Source organism: Rutidosis leptorrhynchoides, chromosome 9 (genome assembly GCF_046630445.1).
Source record: "Rutidosis leptorrhynchoides isolate AG116_Rl617_1_P2 chromosome 9, CSIRO_AGI_Rlap_v1, whole genome shotgun sequence".
Lineage (NCBI taxonomy): Eukaryota > Viridiplantae > Streptophyta > Magnoliopsida > Asterales > Asteraceae > Rutidosis > Rutidosis leptorrhynchoides.
The window spans coordinates 371,707,952-371,714,063 of NC_092341.1; positions in this window are offsets into that span (position 1 = coordinate 371,707,952).

Genomic DNA, 6,112 nt, shown 5'->3' on the forward strand with positions numbered 1-6,112 from the left:
TTGTGTTCAATTTGTAAAACGAAACGTTTATGTTTTCTCATCCCAAATATAAGTATAAAAGAGTAAAAGTGGGACTATGATCTCACCTTGAGTGCACGAGTAATAAAGTACTTCACAAGTAAACGCGTGCAAAGACAATTGCTAGTCTTGACCTAAACAAGTAGGTTGTATCAATAACGGTAAACACGATGGGTCAAAGTTGTTCAATTAGTCCTATGGCTCGTTACGGCTCGATTAATATAGCATGTGAATTAAATTGTCAAGTTTCATGCAAGAATTGAGTATACAAGAAGATTAGAACGGTTTAAACAAGTATTGGTTAAGTTTCGACAAAAGTCAACTTTGGTCATGTCAAAGTCAACGAAAAATTAACACGTTCAGGTCGGGTCCCGAACTATTTTTCTGAGGTTTTTAATCATATATAAGCATGTTGGTCAAGTTTCATGTTAATCGGAGGTGCGTAGCATAGTTAGAATTAAACGAAAAAGTGAAAATTTGGACAGCCGGGTTTGGAGCGCCGCTCAAGGTTATGGAGCGCCGCTCCATGTATCTCTTCAGCAATTCTGGGCAGTTTTAACACTTAATGCACGAATCCAACTTCAAACAACCATAACTATGGAACCGTAAATATTCAAAACACGTATCTTATATCGTTGGAAAGGTAATTTAACAAGGAATACAACTAAACACTTTTCATCAAACAAAAACACCATTTACAATAATCGAATTCTTGTCGATTGATCATTTAAAGCTCATTATCAAGATTTCAAGTTCGTAAAACGCATAAGATGATTCGGGAACTTACTACACACATATAATACGACGTTTCGTAGGTAATTGCGTATACAATACTACTAAACACTTACAAACAACATCGTAAGGCTTTTAATGCATCAAAGATCACATTTAAGGCTACCAAACCCTAACTAAAAATCATAAAATCCTTAATCATGTTAATGAGGCTTTTCCAAGTCATCTTACATACCAAATTGAAGCTAGTGATGCTAGTAACACATTTAATACATGTACTTTTAACATCTAACAACATATGATCAACCAAAACTCAAGATTAAGCACACCCATTTCAAGTTTAAGCTATTTACATCAAAATGACACGAACAAGCATACAAATCATATATTCATGTTAGACTTGAGCCATAGACACTAATTAACACTTTTATAAGTTAAAAACATCAAGAACACAAAATTTAGTGTTTTTAGAAAGTTAACCAAATGCAATAAAGTTGGTATGGATTTGAAGAGGAAGATGCAAGGATTCCAAATATGCAATTTGTTTTGAAGAACACTTGCTAGATCGGATTTGGATGATGAATTTGTGTTTGAAGGTTTTGAGAGCAAAAAGGGAAGTAAGATAAGAGGAAGGAGGTGATGAAATGAAATGTGTGGTGGTGAGGAGGTTACTAGTTAACCAAATTTGCCCAAGTGGCAAGATTAGTCCCTCAACTTTGTAGTCGGGTGCCGGAATTAACCAAACGGATTATTTTGAAATACACGAGAGTACGGGAGACGTTATAATCCAATAACGAAAATATTTAGAACGTTAGTTAAAGGAGGATACGAATCTAGATACGAACGATGTTATTAAAATAAAAAGACGGGCGTTAAAATAATTTAACGAAAAAATGCGGGATGTTACATTATTCCTTAAATAATCGCCCAATTGCTTAAAACATGCATTATGTATAATAATGGTGTGCTTTTTTATGAAACGAATGCAATATTTTCTAACACGTATCATATAGAGGTCAAATACCTCGCTATGGGACCAATGAATAATGTACTGCGTTTATAGTAATATGGAAAGGTCGTTTCAAGTAACGGGCACGGGTTCTATATACCCGCGACCCGCTCGTCGAGTTTTTTTTTTTTTTTGCTCGTTCAAACCCGTTACCCGCCCGCGGGTAACAAAACTTCGCCCATGCCCGTGACCCGCGGATACCCATGACCCGCGGGTAACCCACGGGTGATAATAATATACAACTTCGTTATATTTCTTTTAGAAAAGTTAGATAATTTTATTAATTATGAACTATATGTACAAGTTACATGTGTAAAATGACGTGAAAATTAAATTTTTACTTATATGTAATATTATATTTATAAACATTATTGCATTACATGTAAAATCATTTTTAAATTTGATAATTGTATGTATAAACTCGCATGTAAATTAAAAAAATTCTCATAAATTAACGGATCGGGTTTTACCCGTGACGGGTAGTATGTACCCGCAACCCGCCCGAGACCCGTCGGCGAGTATAATGATTTTACCCGTCTATCACGGGTTTTTACTTATATATAATTTAACTCGCACCGAGCGAGAAGATAGAGCCCGTTATAGATTCGGGTGGAATTAGGTTATTTTACTTTAATAAAATTATACATTTACACTTTTAACCCCTAAAAAGTGTGAACTTGAGGGGCCTTTTTGAAATGTCCCGTTCTTATTGATTAAAAACGTTCCATATTAATTGATTTCGTTGCGAGGTTTTGACCTCTATATGAGACGTTTTTCAAAGACTGCATTCATTTTTAAACAAACCATAACCTTTATTTCATCAATAAAGGTTTAAAAAGCTTTACGTAGATTATCAAATAATGATAATCTAAAATATCCTGTTTACACACGACCATTACATAATGCTTTACAATACAAATATGTTACAACAAAATAAGTTTCTTGAATGCAGTTTTTACACAATATCATACAAGCATGGACTCCAAATCTTGTCCTTATTTAAGTATGCGACAGCGGAAGCTCTTAATAATCACCTGAGAATAAACATGCTTAAAACGTCAACAAAAATGTTGGTGAGTTATAGGTTTAACCTATATATATCAAATCGTAACAATAGACCACAAGATTTCATATTTCAATACACATCCCATACATAGAGATAAAAATCATTCATATGGTGAACACCTGGTAACCGACAATAACAAGATGCATATATAAGAATATCCCCATCATTCCGGGACACCCTTCGGATATGATATAAATTTCGAAGTACTAAAGCATCCGGTACTTTGGATGGGGTTTGTTAGGCCCAATAGATCTATCTTTAGGATTCGCGTCAATTAGGGTGTCTGTTCCCTAATTCTTAGATTACCAGACTTAATAAAAAGGGGCATATTCGATTTCGATAATTCATCCATAGAATGTAGTTTCACGTACTTGTGTCTATTTTGTAAATCATTTATAAAACCTGCATGTATTCTCATCCCAAAAATATTAGATTTTAAAAGTGGGACTATAACTCACTTTCACAGATTTTTACTTCGTCGGGAAGTAAGACTTGGCCACTGGTTGATTCACGAACCTATAACAATATATACATATATATCAAAGTATGTTCAAAATATATTTACAACACTTTTAATATATTTTGATGTTTTAAGTTTATTAAGTCAGTTGTCCTCGTTAGTAACCTATAACTAGTTGTCCACAGTTAGATATACAGAAATAAATCGATAAATATTATCTTGAATCAATCCACGACCCAGTGTATACGTATCTCAGTATTGATCACAACTCAAACTATACATATTTTGGAATCAACCTCAACCCTGTATAGCTAACTCCAACATTCACATATAGAGTGTCTATGGTTGTTCCGAAATATATATAGATGTGTCGACATGATAGGTCGAAACATTGTATACGTGTCTATGGTATCTCAAGATTACATAATATACAATACAAGTTGATTAAGTTATGGTTGGAATATATTTGTTACCAATTTTCACGTAGCTAAAATGAGAAAAATTATCCAATCTTGTTTTACCCATAACTTCTTCATTTTAAATCCGTTTTGAGTGAATCAAATTGCTATGGTTTCATATTGAACTCTATTTTATGAATCTAAACAGAAAAAGTATAGGTTTATAGTCAGAAAAATAAGTTACAAGTCATTTTTGTAAAGGTAGTCATTTCAGTCGAAAGAACGACGTCTAGATGACCATTTTAGAAAACATACTTCCACTTTGAGTTTAACCATAATTTTTGGATATAGTTTCATGTTCATAATAAAAATCATTTTCTCAGAATAACAACTTTTAAATCAAAGTTTATCATAGTTTTTAATTAACTAACCCAAAACAGCCCGCGGTGTTACTACGACGGCGTAAATCCGGTTTTACGGTGTTTTTCGTGTTTTCAGGTTTTAAATCATTAAGTTAGCATATCATATAGATATAGAACATGTGTTTAGTTTATTTTAAAAGTCAAGTTAGAAGGATTAACTTTTGTTTGCGAACAAGTTTAGAATTAACTAAACTATGTTCTAGTGATTACAAGTTTAAACCTTCGAATAAGATAGCTTTATATGTATGAATTGAATGATGTTATGAACATCATTACTACCTTAAGTTCCTTGGATAAACCTACTGGAAAAGAGAAAAATGGATCTAGCTTCAATGGATCCTTGGATGGCTCGAAGTTCTTGAAGCAGAATCATGACACGAAAACAAGTTCAAGTAAGATCATCACTTAAAATAAGATTGTTATAGTTATAGAAATTGAACCAAAGTTTGAATATGATTATTACCTTGTATTAGAATGATAACCTACTGTAAGAAACAAAGATTTCTTGAGGTTGGATGATCACCTTACAAGATTGGAAGTGAGCTAGCAAACTTGAAAGTATTCTTGATTTTATGAAACTAGAACTTTTGGAATTTATGAAGAACACTTAGAACTTGAAGATAGAACTTGAGAGAGATTAATTAGATGAAGAAAATTGAAGAATGAAAGTGTTTGTAGGTGTTTTTGGTCGTTGGTGTATGGATTAGATATAAAGGATATGTTATTTTGTTTTCATGTAAATAAGTCATGAATGATTACTCATATTTTTGTAATTTTATGAGATATTTCATGCTAGTTGCCAAATGATGGTTCCCACATGTGTTAGGTGACTCACATGGGCTGCTAAGAGCGGATCATTGGAGTGTATATACCAATAGTACATACATCTAAAAGCTGTGTATTGTACGAGTACGAATACGGGTGCATACGAGTAGAATTGTTGATGAAACTGAACGAGGATGTAATTGTAAGCATTTTTGTTAAGTAGAAGTATTTTGATAATTGTATTGAAGTCTTTCAAAAGTGTATAAATACATATTAAAACACTACATGTATATACATTTTAACTGAGTCGTTAAGTCATCGTTAGTCGTTACATGTAAGTGTTGTTTTGAAACCTTTAGGTTAACGATCTTGTTAAATGTTGTTAACCCAATGTTTATAATATCAAATGAGATTTTAAATTATTATATTATCATGATATTATCATGTATGAATATCTCTTAATATGATATATATACATTAAATGTCTTTACAACGATAATCGTTACATATATGTCTCGTTTAAAAATCATTAAGTTAGTAGTCTTGTTTTTACATATGTAGTTCATTGTTAATATACTTAATGATATGTTTACTTATCATAGTATCGTGTTAACTATATATATATCCATATATATGTCATCATATAGTTTTTACAAGTTTTAACGTTCGTGAATCACCGGTCAACTTGGGTGGTCAATTGTCTATATGAAACATATTTCAATTAATCAAGTCTTAACAATTTTGATTGCTTAACATGTTGAAAACATTTAATCATGTAAATATCAATCTCAATTAATATATATAAACATGGAAAAGTTCGGGTCACTACAGTACCTACCCGTTAAATAAATTTCGTCCCGAAATTTTAAGCTGTTGAAGGTGTTGACGAATCTTCTGGAAATAGATGCGGGTATTTCTTCTTCATCTGATCTTCACGCTCCCAGGTGAACTCGGGTCCTCTACGAGCATTCCATCGAACCTTAACAATTGGTATCTTGTTTTGCTTAAGTCTTTTAACCTCACGATCCATTATTTCGACGGGTTCTTCGATGAATTGAAGTTTTTCGTTGATTTGGATTTCATCTAACGGAATAGTGAGATCTTCTTTAGCAAAACATTTCTTCAAATTCGAGACGTGGAAAGTGTTATGTACAGCCGCGAGTTGTTGAGGTAACTCAAGTCGGTAAGCTACTGGTCCGACACGATCAATAATTTTGAATGGTCCAATATACCTTGGATTTA